General features: G+C 40.2%; 1 protein-coding gene across 2 annotated transcripts in view; it reads left to right on the top strand.

Moving 5' to 3' along the window:
* The window catches only part of NCKAP5 (NCK associated protein 5), a 394,816-nt gene that overhangs the window by 37,747 nt on the left and 342,128 nt on the right, over positions 1-14,941 (top strand). The window lies entirely within an intron of this gene.

Genomic DNA, 14,941 nt, shown 5'->3' with positions numbered 1-14,941 from the left:
TTGGGCCAGTTCTGTTTAAATATCTTCATCAACGATCTGGATATGGGGATCAAGTGCACCCTCAGTAAGTTTGCAGATGACGCCAAGTTGGGCAGGAGCGTTGATCTGCTCGAGGGTAGGAAGGCTCTACAGAGGGATCTGGACAGGCTGGATCAATGGGCCGAGGCCAGTTGTATGAGGTTCAGCAAGGCCAAGTGCCGGGTCCTGCACTTGGGTCACAGCAACCCCATGCAGCGCTACAGGCTTGGGGAAGAGTGGCTGGAACGGTGCCCAGCAGAAAAGGACCTGGGAGTGTTGGTCGACAGCTGGCTGAATGTGAGCCAGCAGTGTGCCCAGGTGGCCAAGGCGGCCAACAGCATCCTGGCCTGTATCAGAGATAATGTGGCCAGCAGGAGCAGGGAAGTGCTCGTCCTCCTGTACTCGGCACTGGTGAGGCTGCACCTCGAGTCCTGTGTTCAGTTTTGGGCCCCTTACTACAAGAAAGACATTGAGGTGCTGGAGCGTGTCCCAGGAAGAGCAAAGGGTCTAGAGCACAAGTCCTACAAGGAGCAGCTGAGGGAGCTGGGGCTGTTTAGCCTGGAGAAAAGGAGGCTGAGGGGAGACCTCATCGCTCTCTATAACTGCTTGAAGGGAGGTTGTAGTGAGGCGAGTGTTGGCCTCTTCTCCCAAGTAACAAGTGATAGGACAAGAGGAAATGGCCTCAAATTGTGCCAGGGGAGATTTAGGTTGGGTATTAGGAAAAATTTCTTCACCGAAAGGGTTCTCAAGCACTGGAACAGGCTGCCCAGGGAAGTGGTTGAGTTGCCATCCCTGGAGGTATTTAAAAGACGTGTAGATGTGGCACTTAGGGACGTGGTTTAGTGGTGGACTTGGCAGTGCTAGGTTAATGGTTGGACTTGATGATCTTAAAGGTCTTTTCCAACCTAAGTGATTCTATGGTTCTTGATTCTATATACAATATATATGTTTAAAATCACTTTTAATGTGATCTTGGAGCACCAGAAGCAATTGTGACATAAAATATGCAACCTGAACCAGTTCTTGTTTATTTAAAGAGCAGGTTAAATGATATGGTAGGTTAAGACAGGCAGAAGGAGGGGAGGGCAGTTAAGCTTAATGCTAACTGGCACACTTTCTGCCTCGCTAATCTACATATTACAAAAGAACTTTTTTGTCAACTTCCTTTTCAAAATTAGGCTTGCAGCTTGAAGCTTCTATGTAAAGAAGAGACAAGGCCTGATTTCGCCCCCATAAGCTTCAGAGTAAATCAAGAATCATTTTAAGAAAGTCAGTGGACCAAGATGTTATGTGATATAAATCGGCACTGATGATAATCAAGTTATTTCAGTTTATACTAAGTTAGAATCAGCTGCAATTAAGAGCTTAACAGTCAAGTAAGTGTGACTAAAATCAGGTCAACAGACTAGAAACCTGAAATATTTCCTTTTGCTAAAGCTGTTTAAGGACAGGTTTGATGCTGTTCCATGAAGGGCAGGCTGGTGAAGTTTCTACAGATTGATGCTGGTCTGAATAAAGGCAGGAGCCTGGCCCTGTAGCTTTGTGAAATTGCTTTGTTCCCTCAGTGGAAATCTGATCAGCATACTCTTGTCTCTGGTTTTCATGGATCTCTATCATAGAAATAAGTATTGATAGCTTAAGCACTTAAGCCTTTTTTGATGTTTCGAACAGATCGCTTGGCTTGTATAGCAACTTCAGAAATCAAGTGCTCGGTCTAAGTATCCTTCCAGTCATCCTAGGGATTCAGTCTGGGTTCAGATGTCTTATAACCTGTAGGTATTACAAGTCCTCTCCTGTATCAGTCAACTGAAAGCATGAATATTTTCACCCCTTGGCTACAGAGTCCTTGAAACAACTTACGGTGTCTTATCTAAACATCCCTTGCTCAGTCTCTGATGTATGAGTCAGGAGGACGAGTTTCACACAAGATATAAAATGTGTTACACTAAATTTCCCTTTCCTTCAGGCAAAACCTATAAAGAGTAAAAATTACTAATTGCACATTTCCAATTCCCTTTACACTAATGATTAGAAAGCTTTATTTAAAAGAGATTCCCTATATTTTCTTGGAGGGATATTCTCCCTATATTTCTTTCTCATGGAGGACATACGATTTTCAAACACCAACATTTTTGCCACTCTATAGGAGATGAATTCTAAGACCGTGTGTTGCAGCCACTGGGCTTGGCCATCCCTCAGTGTCTGTGCCCCGTCCAGTCCAGAGCCATGGTGCTACTCGCTAGTTTGTCACGGGAGAAAGTAAAAGGTGTCAAGATTAATGGTGCTAAGTGTAATGGTATTTGCTAAGTTGCTACCTGATATTTGTCTGTGTTGGAAGGACACATACCATGTGGGATGGTGCTGGTTTATTTGACCATAAACTCGACCTGACAAAGCCCTGTTTGCATGCAGTTTGCTAGTAAGGCCTTCTCAGACTCCTGAAGGGGAAAAGAGCAGCTCTGTAACTCTCTCTCATCCCACGGACTCCGCAGCGGCAACGAGCATCTACCCAATATCTGTTTTGCTTGTCCAGAGAGCCTGAGAGTTCACAGGGTGGAGCTGGGAGCTAAACAGATGTGATGCTTTCATAAAATATCACGTGTTCTGCGTTGACGGAGGGAGCGTGGCCTGTGGTTCTCGGAGGAATAATACCCTGTCTTTACACTTTCCAAAGTTTATTTCAATAAGACTAAAAAGTAAAGAAATAATGCAACAATGACGTGGTTAACCTGGACAAGCTGTGTTGAATTGAACACGTCAAGGAACTGGTGTTGTTTTGTTGCTCAGTTGGTGTTAAATATTCCCATTGTGCACACAAGATGTGTCAGAACCATGTGGTAAGGAAGGCAATTAGTTGTGCAGAGAAGATAAGCAGTAAGCTGGTGCTCGTTTTGTATACTTAGGGAATAGCAAGGTAATGTAATGTGTGCTACATTTCCACCTACAGTGCTTTTCAGACCCACTAATTTTTGTGTGTTTAGTCTGAAGATTTGCTTAAGAAACAGATTGACTTACAGGCGGCCTGGATTTTATACATTGCATTGGAGAGGGGGTTTGCACAGGTTGAAACAACAAAGCACAAGGCAACACTGAATCCACTGAGCACAAACACGCTCAGTGAACAGCACTCCCTAAGCTTATTTAGCACTGTACACTGCAAAATACACTAAACAAAGAACAAATTGCTGCTCTAAAGAGCTTGCAGACATAAGAACCTGAATCCATATGATACAGTGAATAATCTGTGCCAGATAAGCCTTCTAGCTGAAATGTTCAGAAGAAGTTCTTAATTGGAAGGAGCAAGGGGATGTATGTGGGAGTTATGTGTATATCATTAGCAAGAGAACAAATGTCTCCAGCTTTAACTAATGTTGACTACAATAAATTAAAATAAAAAGGAACAAACTGACACTTGATTTGAAGCTTGAGATGAGTGTTAATTTGAATTTTCTTGCCGCACCTGGCTTGTTTCATAGTCTCAGGATTACTTAATTGGAGTCTTTGTACTTCAATTTTTGTATTTTAAGAAATGTCAGGTTATTACAAGTTCCAGAACAAAATAATGTAAGAAAAATTCCTTTCAAGTCAGATACTGTTAGAATTTGTTATTCTGTGACTTTGAATGGAGTTTGACTCACCCTGCCTAAACATCCCCAGCTCAGCCTCAGCTTTTTTTCTATCTAAGCATTGCCTTCAGCTCTTCCTTCAAACATGTTCCTGCTGATAGGTACCCTGTGCTGCCTTTGAGTGTGCAGCTCTTTCTTGGGGGTGACTTGCTGCCACGAAGTTCAGCTTTTCAAACCACTGCAGAGTGGATGGGGGAGAGGATTTGCTCATCTGTAACTTTTAAATGCAGGTGATTGTCTAAGGAATTCACATACCATGTTCATTTACTGATGCACATCTTTGATGGGAGGAGAGGTAACGAAGGATCCAGGACAGGGAAAGTATGTTTAAATTTGAGCCAAAAGCTTTGACATTACAGTGGTTAGCATAGCATTGCATTAGCATGCTTTGTTGATACTTCTCAAGAGCTTGTGTAGCAGTGCTGCTTAGGCACCCATTGAAATCAGTTTTAAGGAATGCCAGAGAAATTATAAGGTGAATTATGCTCAGTTAAAGTACAAGGACAGACCATTCAGAGTCTGCTTTTTCATATTCCAGTCAGGTAAGAAATTTCATTTTCTAGTGGGAAACAGAATTAACTTCTCTAAGACCTCTTGAAATCTCTTTTTCATTTAAAGTTTGTATTGTCTCTTCCCGATTTAGTGCTTCCGCAAACTGCAGTTCTGCTGTGGGAGGAGAATACAGTATTTAGGGAGAGACCTTAGATTGACTCTTAATTCTTCATGTTTGGGGAGTTTGCATATTGAAATGCTGCCACATGTAGTACCCAGCGTTTCTCATCTCAGTCATTCCCCCCACTGGAGCTGGTCTTATCTTTTCACCATAACATATATCACAATGATGGGTGGTTGTGGGTTTAATAAGTCTCATGGCTGCTTTCTCCATAAGTAAACAGAGCAACTTGACTGTAAATAATGTCAAAAAAGTGACCTTTGTCCCTAATCCTGCCATTTTGAAAAAGCATTTTGAGGGATATTTTTAAATACGACATTTCTATACCCTACAGCATCGTCAAATTTACAGTTCACTCCTTGCTTCTGTAAACTTTTAAAGCAATAACATTGGCAGTTCAAGCAAGCAGAGTTATTCAGTTCTGTGCAGATCCTGGGATACAATGAAATTATGATGTCAAGAAGATTCAAGCCTTGCTTTAGTCAACTGAAAATATTGACAGAAAACAAATAAGATCCAGCTTTTTCTAGTGAACCCAAGCATCTTTTTCTCATGAACCCAAGCATCCCTCTTGGATGTGATGATGTGAGTTGAGAACATTGTTTTATCAAATGTTTTATCCAGCTGTAGAATTCCATATAATGCAATTCAAAACACATTCAATATTTCGGTTTCTTGCAATTTTCTATGATGTCCATTGTAGCAAATATTTCTGAGATAAACAAGCAATAAACCTGTCACTGAATGAATTCTGTTTGTTCAAAAACATAATGACTGTCCTTGCTACAAAAGCTGTATCTTCAGCTTCACAAAAGATGAAACTGCAGAGAGAGAAATTGCACTCATAATATGATTCTATAAGCACTTGTACTTTAAACCTAATGTTTTGACAAAGTGTATGTAACAAGTACAATACTTTAGAATAATTTTTCTCTAATGATAAAATAAATAAGTAAATGAACATAGTTTAAAAATTGGAAACTTTTTTCATTTAATTTATTTAATGTATGCATTTAACATATTAATATGTTATAGCTGAATGGAATGCTTGATGGAAATTAGTCTTTGGATTCAAAGTGCCTATAATTAAACCAGAACTGATGAGGTTAAGGGACACTTTTGCCATGTTGTCAATAAGAGCCACTGGAGGGCAAAATGGTTAAAACTGGGTCTAAATCCATCTGGTAGAGGCAATGATGCTTCTTTGCCAGTAATTCCTCTACAGTTTCATGAGTGAAGACTTATTGTATTGCAAATTTTGCCTATCCTCTTAAAAGTTCACAAGATATAAATTAAGGCGGGTTTATTTGGAGGGTGAGCTTTGTTCTGGGGTGCAGAAATAGGATGGGACTGGAACTTTCGACCACTTGAACTGGTTTGCAAGTGGAAGAAGCTACAGAGATGACAGGTTGCCGCAAGCACCACTGACTAAAGCAGGCAATTACATGGACTCCTCACCTGGCACACTCCATGTGAGTTTAAGTGTGCAATAGTTTCATCTGATCAATTGACATGTCCTTACAGCTTCATGTGTGAAAGCAATCAGGAAAAGAAAACAAAATGTCCAGCATCTGTGTGTGGGCTTTCAAACAGGAAACAAATGGCTAATAAACCATTGACCCAAACCAATTCCTGCCAAATGGGCATACACAGAGTGCAGCCAACACATCACGGTATGGATAGAGGAAAGCCACCTTTGTAAAGTTGCAGCATTTCCATACATATAAAGAAAGAACTGCAGTGTATTAAATATCATTAAGTTACAATTTTCTGGACGAGTACAAGCCTGTGAGTTACATGGGAGGCACATTTGATATGGTAGAATGTAACATTTGGTCAAGCAGTTATCATCAAGACCTCTCTGAAAAGAAATGAACTTAGGTATTCACAGGAACCCCCTGAAAAAGCAGGGCTGTCAAAGGAACTACCACTATCATCATAGGCTACTGCAGGAAGCCGGTGGTTGTGGCATGCCTTGGTGGAGGTACAGGCATGGCTTTTGGAAGATTTTGCTGCCCCGGCAGAAAAGGAAAGGTCAGAGCTCTGTGAGGCACTTGTCTTCTTGTGGATGTCCTCACCGCAGCTTTGGGACACACAGGGGTTTGGGGAACGGACTCTCCTGCTGTTCCTGTAGCCAGCAAATGTCCCCAGCCTGGCCACGGTGAAGTGATTCAGAAGAAGCTCCCCAAGCAGGAATTAGGAAAGCTCAGCAAGAGAGATCTCATATTGGGGGTAGCATCTGTTGCAATGGGCTACTGTTCATTTGCTTAAAATGCAGACAACTTACAGCTCATGGTGAATTTTCTTATTTGATAAATTGGCCCAAGTTCTGGACTGTTTAGCATGGACGCTTGTCTATGTACTTGCTTGAAGGAAGGAGATACCGCTGTGTTTTTAACTGTCATTTCTCTCCTGTAAATTTGATGCTATTAGTGTTTTCTTGTTTTTCATTCTCCTGGCTCATTCGCCATTGTTTTATCCCTATAAAATAAGGATAGAAGTAATCCTCGAAGCAAGGTTTATGCAATGTTTTTCTAGTATGATGTTTTTCTAGTATTTGAGATAAAAAAGCCTTGCCAAATTTCTTTCCAAAGACTGTTTTCATTCATTTTCTTTCCCTTCCCTACTGAGGTTTCTAGGCAGTACAGAACTAGAAAGCAGCAGTAAGAAAAGGCAGAGCGTGGTGCATCCCCAGCAACGTTTTGATTTTTTGCTCTTTCTGTAACTGTGAATAACACAGTTTACTTTCTGTTGATGACAAACAGGCAACGTGTGCTACCCTGGAAAACAGATGGGTGTTGGGTCTAGCCTCAGAACTCTGTCTTTGATAAACGCTCCCCTTTAAGTTGCATTTTCTGTTAGACATGGCAACCACATGAAATTCAAATGCAACTTTCAGGCACCATTCTTGCATATTCTATGCATCCCAAATTCCCAAACAATGTCAGGAGTTAAAGTAATTCAGAATATAAAGCTAAATTTGTAGGGCAGCTGGCCTTTGTCTCTGCACGAGGCTAACCCTGATTCAACATTACCAAACTGAGATGCTCCAAGTCATATTAGAGATGCCTAACAACTCTAGTCAGACCTCGTAGCCCTACCAAAGCTGCTTATATGATTGTGGCCATCTGTGAATCGCTGACAGACTTTCTGAGCTCATGGCATAAGTTTGTGCAAACAAATATGAAATAGACTGTAGAAAAAAGTGTATATTAGAAGGTAGATGGTGAAAGGGATTGGCTCAGCTCCTTGGTGAAGGCTCCAGGACTGGGCTGGACTGTGGTTAGCTTTAAGCAGATCTGCTGTATAGCTGGCCAGTAGCTCAGGGCTTCAGGGTGATGGCTCTATCCTTGTAGATACAGCCTGGAAGAGTTGATAAATGAGCAGATAAATGAGGATAAAGGCTTATAAACAAAGTTTGCCAATTTTTATATTTGGGCAGTACAGAGTTAACCTAGCTTTTACTGTCTGGAATGGAGCACCCAACAGATAACCTTACCTCCTTTTAACCTTACTACTACCTCAGTAGTCTCAAGAGCTGCTTTAGCAGGCAGAATCAAGCATCCCTTATTAGTTCTCTCCACTGACTGAATTACGGAATGAAATTCCGTGGCCTTCATTATGCGGGAGGTCAGACTTGAAGATAATGATGGTCCGGCTGCCTATGAAATCTGGTACTTCTGCATTTCTAGAGGGTTAAGGATCAGGAACTGGATTTTGGTGTCATGCCCTGGTATTACCTCTCCTTGTTATTCAGCTCTGTAATGCTATGAAGCCACAATATCACTAGTGTGATTCTTAGAGGCAAAAGAGATTTGCAGCAGTTTATTCTTCTTTGTAAGCAAACAACCAGGCAAGGCGAGATCTGGCATAACTTTTCAAAGATGATGGGCAAAATGGTGGTGAAAAAGAGAAACCAGTAATTAGGGGCTGTTTCCAGTAATGGCTGTCCTTTTACTGTGGCTAATGCTCTGTCTCAGTTTCGTCACTGGTAACTTGAGGCTGATAGTTTATACCTTTCTGAAGTGCTTTGCAGTCTTGTGATGAGAATGCTCTGGAGGACAGGGTATCATTATGGTACGTCACTTTTATTTTATGGGTAGAAGTGACTACCAGTAATTTGACACATGGACAAACTTTCATCATCCCCGGTGGAAGCAGTGCGTGAAGAGTAGCTGGAAGCAGTGTATGAAAAGTAGCAAGGGAAGTTGGGTGAAGGAAAGCAAGGGTAGTTAAAGGAAGAACCAAGGCAGAATTGTTTGACCATCTAATGCAGCAGCCGATTGCCTTGAGCTCCTCTTCTTTCCCTGACTTTGGGGACAGAGGGAAGAGCTGCTGTACTTTTAATAGAAATGTACCAGCTTTAAAATTCCTTTGACCTTTTGGCCGGAGGAAAATGCTGTACTCAAAACATTAATTTAAAACCTAGAATTCCTAAAAAAACGTATGAATAGCAGGTGAATTTTTTTCACCAATGAGAGGGCTGTTTCAAAGAACAAAGATGCTTTTATATTTACTTTGTGTTAAGCTGGTTTGTAGAAAATCTGTCTGTTCCTGTTCTCTCTGGACTAATGCATCAGATTGTGACTTATCTTGTCTGTTTGCATTAATAGCATTGGTTTATGATAAATGTTATAACACAGTGTGACTCATCCGAGTTTTCTCATGCCTTCAGTGCAGGACTGTCACAATGAAACCTTAAAGAATGTGTTTCTTTTGATTCACTACTATATCAGCACTGTGCTGATCCTCCAGTGATTTTTAGAGCTATTTGTTTTATCTTTGCCATGTATTGCATGTACTTTGCTTTTGCTTTTGCTTTTGCTTTTGCTTTTGCTTTTGCTTTTGCTTTTAGAATCCCAATAGAATTTTCAAACTGATCTATCAAAGACAAAGGTGATCTGGTATAAATAAAAGAAAAAAGGAAGAAGAAAAGTAGGATGTCTGAAACATGCCAACTTGTTGCATCATGTTCTTCACACTAGGGCCAAAACTCAAGAGGGGAAGATGGGGAAAATCCACAGTTTGATTTTTAACTACGGATTTTCCAAGACAGAAAAGCATTCCAAAGACGACCTGGGGAACTGTTTTTGAGGACTGTCCCAGCCAGTGCAGACCATGTGATGAGTCTAAGATAGATGCCTTTATCACTTTTTTTTGCATCCAGTACAATAAAAGGAATATCATTCTTTTTTTTCTTTCTGTTGTAAAATGCCAGTTTAAAAATTATGACATTTCTTACTGAAATGTATCACATTTTTATTTTTAAAGGTCTCTTGTTTCCCAGTCCAGCATAGGAAAATTCTAAAATGTTGTGTGCTGAGACATTTCTTGCCAAAATCTATTTGCAGTATTTGCATCCACTGTGGGATATTTTAGGTTGTGCCATTGACACATCACATGAAAATTACATTTTACTAGGAGAACTGGCATAAACAGTGTGAACATATGCTGAAATGGGAGATTTCTTCAAAGAGGAACTATAGGACATGAGTGGGGCGAGCACAGAAACACAAGCTAGGAGCTTATTCTGACACTGACTTTCTAGCTAGTCTTTCCATATCACAGAAATAGTAATACTTAACCCACAAGGATTTGTGAATCATATTTGAATGAAATTGCAATGTATGAATATTGTGCCAGATTTCTATTACCTATTTTGAAGTTGTACATTTTTTATCATTTAAAGTATGCTAAAATTGGTCCAGATCTCCTGCTTGCCTGTTTCATTTTAACCAACGTTGACAGTTAGAGCTGGTAGAAACATTCTGAATTAAAAGTCAGTGCAAAAATAAATCCTAACTTTTTCTGTAAAATAATTCATTTTGTTGATGAACTCCATTTGCAATACACTCTAAGTCTTGTTAAACAAAGATAACAACAGAAGAGAGCTGCACAACATTCAGACACCTGAGGCAGACATTTCTTTATAAAATTCAGGGGCTAGACTGTCCTCTCGTATTCTCTCTGTCCCCTTCACTTTCTGTATGTACACACATACACATAATTATAAATGACACATCATTTTTTGAGGGCACTATTTGGTTCTGAGTTAGGTACAGTGTGTTTGTGGAACTAATGGCTATAATATTTCTTTTTAAATGCTATATTCTGTCTTCTGTTTCTATTTTTTTTTTGCCCTCTAGGTAAGCAAAAACATTTATAGTCAACTGATATCAAGTGAGACATGACTGTAGTGATTGTATAAGGTTGGGAAAACAGAAAACCGAAGTTAAAATTTTTAGATTATCCTCCACTCAGCAGCCAGTGCATGTACTGTTGACAAAAGAAGAAATCACTTTGCAGAAGAAGAGGCATATGGTTTGGTTAAAGGTCTTGTATACATACAAGGTATGCATGAAAGTGGTGAAGGACTTAATTTTACTGGCAAAAATAGTAGTTTTGGCACCAAATCCTTGACATTGTCTCATTCAAAGGGATACCATCGCTCAAAAAGCTTACGGGTTAGACTGGTAATGCTTAAATATTCAATATCTAAGGGTGAAATGAAAATCAAATGAAAGTGTGGTACATGGAGCCACTCTACAGATCTGTTCCTGTGTGTGTTATAAGCTTGATTCTCAACATACTGAGGAAAATATGCAGCACTGTCATTTCTGGTATCCTTCATGGACCATGTGTTACAGTGTGTAGTAAAAGGTCTTTGAAATGACAGACTGGAAAATCCTCTTGCATCCTACAATCTCTGTGCTCTTGTAGGGATGGCATCCCAGGACCGTGGGGATGTATCTCTGTGGATACTGGGTACCCCACATCCCTATGCATCTTTCAGCTGCAAGGAGGGAAGAGATACAGGATGGGGGAAAGGGAAGCAAACCAAGGGAAATCTTGGTCTCTCTGGGACTGGATAGCTTCAGCTGTCATCGTCCTGTGCTACAGTCCCAACATAGTGTACAGCACCCCATCTGTGTTTGGGTGTGCTACCTTTTATATTCATGCAGGCTAGAACAGTGAGTCAAGAGCTGCTGGGACTCAGAAAAGCTGTTTTAGCATTAAGTAATCCTGTTTTCTCAAGTGGGGTTCAGCTCACATGTGGAGGGGATGCCAGGGACTCAGAGGTGCTGTTCCCTGCATGCTTCTCTCTCCTGGTTATGCTGTTTGCTCCAGACACCTGTGGAACTTATCAGTGTAGCTTTGTGAGAGAGGAGCAAAGCACATATAAGAGTAATGAAAAGTTCTTCTTACCGTGGCCCTTGAAGGGAGTGTGGAATCTTATGTGTTTATCTTGACCTGTCCAATTTATGTAACAGAACTTTAAAAACTAGTTTAACATTACTTAGATCACTTTATATTTGTGCTGAAAATGTCTGCAATTGCATTTGATGTATTTATAGGATGTAAATCCATTGAAAACAGCAAAAAGTCTAATTGAGAGAGACGAGTTTTTAATCAAACTTAAATCAATCTAATTTATTTTTTTTCCTCTTTATTATTACCTCCCAACCATCTCCTGAAGGTCCTTTAAAAAGCTTCCTGACGTGCATCCAATAATTTGTAACTCCCATAAAGATCCAATGTCCATTGCTTGGGAACAGAAGGCACTGAGTTAGCAGAAAAATGTAGGCTACCATCTGAGGCTGTACAACTGACAGCCTGATGCCAAGCCAATAGCCCGGGAGTTTAAATCTGGACTAGATACTTCAAGGCCAAAAGAAGTCTTGTTCATGCATGTGTGTGTTACGTACATGCTCTTGCAATGGCATGCTGCCTTTCTCTGTGCTAAGAAGTTGTCCGAGTGATTCACAGGCTCAGGGCAGGAGTCATGATGTTGACTTGTTCTTTGACTGATAAATTCAGTCCCCAAAAAACCTCACAGAAGCCCTTGCACGGGGTTGAAAGCTTTGTAATGGGGTGTATCAGAACTCTTCAGTTTCTTCTCTGTAGTTAAGTAACCTATAGTGGGGTACAACCTCGATGAATAGGAAATTACTGGGGGAAGGATACTGTATGTTAGGGTGAAGCTGTCCCTAGAACCCCAGCTCCTATGGCATTTATGCTCTGTATTAAAAAATATGGTGTCAGCACAGCACACATCTCATTGACTTCCACAAGACACAGCTCACCTTCACCATTCAAATGATCCAAAGCCGTTCCTCTCTTTTTGACTCAATTGGTTTTAGATCTTCTTTCTCAAGGAAATAAAGCAGTCCGAAGATTTTTCATCCCATTCTATTGAAAGGTTCTGCATTTCAGAACCAATTTGTGTAAATACTGTGTCAGGGTATGCCACTCCTAGCTTTGGTCCGGGTTCTTCACTAAAGATCCTTCCCATGTCCCTGAAGAAGGCAGCTATGCTGTGGACTTTTCTGTATCTGATATAAGCTTTATCATTTTTTGTTTTCTGGTACAGAATTGAAAGATAAATGCTGTAAATCTACCTCTTACTGTTTCACTAGGAAATTATTTTGCAAAAAGCTCTTTATTCCCCATGGAAGAGGAATAATGATTTGGTTGGAAAGACGGTTTCAACTTGTAGTTAAAAAAACTTTAAAATTAACTTGTAGTTGAAAAACCATTATTTTTTTATAATTTCTTCTCAACTCTGGATACAGATCCTGAGATCATTGCTCTATTACAACACCATTTTTGCTTGGAAGATGTTAAGCAGTTGAAGATTCAAACTCTATATTGTATAGCTGTCATGTTGGCGTTGATAAAGAGCTATAAGAAGGCAAAATTTGTTTTCCAAACAGATTTTTCTCTCTTAGATTTCTTTTCAATCAAGCCTACAATTTCATAAGTTTATCAAATGAATACAAACTATCTGCTAGTTACTCTCTTTCCTGTGGAGTTTGATTCTTAGGAAATGTTATGTCAAATAGTATCTTCTGGAGTATCATTTTTACAAAAGAATAACTTCACTGTTGAATTAGTGAACCTTGGACTCTGAGAACATACAGTTAAAGATTCAATTCTATAGAAACCTCCTACTTCAAAAGATAATTGTCACAAAGCTTCCCTGTAATAATGGGTGATATGCAGGTTTCATGGTATGATCACAGTTCTAGAAATATGCAATATCAAGGGACAGAAAAATTATTAGATGTTAACACCACCATGGTATTGTATTATCTGCATTGCCAGGTTTGCAGACCTGGTAATCCAGACCTGCACAGATGACCTTGTCCCCAAAACTGGGGGATGCTAGCTGTGTGCCTGCCTCACCATGAAAAGGTTGTGCTTTTCCTTTTCCTCCTACACCCCAGTGCTGCACCCAGGCGGAGCTCTGCCAGGGATGAGATCTGTCAGTTCTGGAAGAGGCAATGAAGAGGCCTTTCCTCCAGGTGGCCGAAGAAGAGGATATACTCTGACTCAAATACTGTGATAACCAGCACGGGGAAATTTTATTCAGGGGTAGGACCCTGCCTTCCTTTCGTATCATAAGATCACAGAGGCTAGGGAACACAAACCGAGTGTGTCTTGCCCTGCTTACAGTCCTCTAAAGCCCCACTGATCCCTTCCCCAAAATGCCTAATGGAATTTCAATATTCAATAATATTTTTATACTTTTGCTATTAAAGGCTTCTTCCTCTGGAACAATAGTTGTTTCTGTTTCCTTGAATTGCTGTTTAAGTCTTGCCTGCTCATCTTCCTAAACATTGATCTGGCTAGCAGCTTAGAAACCAGGAGGATTTTCATGGTTTGTGAGGCTGTAGAAGAGTCCGTGCTCAAAATTAGTAATCTTGGGCATAATTTCTTTCTGCTATCTGGGAGGACGGGTTCTGTGCAGAAATACTTGAGGCCTCTGAGCGGCCCATCGCATATGCCAGTGTTACATATACACGGACAGTAACTGATGTTCTAATTTTAGAAGAGGCTGTCAAAAAACATGTTAAAGCTGTATTACTCTCAGAGGCAGGGAATCAGACTTCAGCTAGAAGTCTGGAGCAAGCTGAGCTGTAGACTTCACCCTTCTGTGGCTTTCAGTGAACTCCCACTGAGGTTTTCATCACCTTCTCGTGTTTCTGCTGCCTGGGTGAGAGGAGAGGAAAAATATTGTTATAGAATAATGCACTGTAATTCTTAAAGGAGAAATTTTGCTTTAGGGCAGGGTATGAGATAATCAATAGGTTTAATATATAGTTTTCCAGATGATATGTAGAGTTTCTGGGCTTGTGTTTGTAAATCAGCAAAGAACTTGTGTGAGGAAGCCTGTTTGTTTAGGAATTGTGTGTTTGATGAGTAAAATGCAGAAAAGCTGGAAAGTCCTCTTTTTTTTTCCATTGTATATGACTTTCAGGATGAGCAAGTTTTACCCACATCAGTTATTTAAAAGAAAGGCGATGATAATTTTATTTATAGCCCGAATGGATGAATGTTGTAAATAAGGCAAGATTTGAGGCACGAAGCAAAATGTTTCATTCAGTTGGTATTATGAAAAACAAATAGCTTATTAGGAAGAAGTTGTTACAGGAGGCTACCTTTAAAAAGAAAACGAAATTGCAAAAGCTTATAATACCTTTTCAGCTGAAGTGACTGCTGGTAAGAACGAATCAAGCAATAGCCGGGAATTCACAGACCCATGGCAGAAGCAATTTCAGAGTCAAGTTGCAAAAAAATCAAAACGGAAACGTATATTAGTTTTATCCATTTTATACAGGAA

This window comes from Aquila chrysaetos, chromosome 6, assembly GCF_900496995.4.
Source record: "Aquila chrysaetos chrysaetos chromosome 6, bAquChr1.4, whole genome shotgun sequence".
Taxonomy (NCBI): Eukaryota; Metazoa; Chordata; class Aves; order Accipitriformes; family Accipitridae; genus Aquila; species Aquila chrysaetos.
Note: the sequence above shows the minus strand (reverse complement) of the source record. Positions and strands in the feature narration are given on the sequence as shown.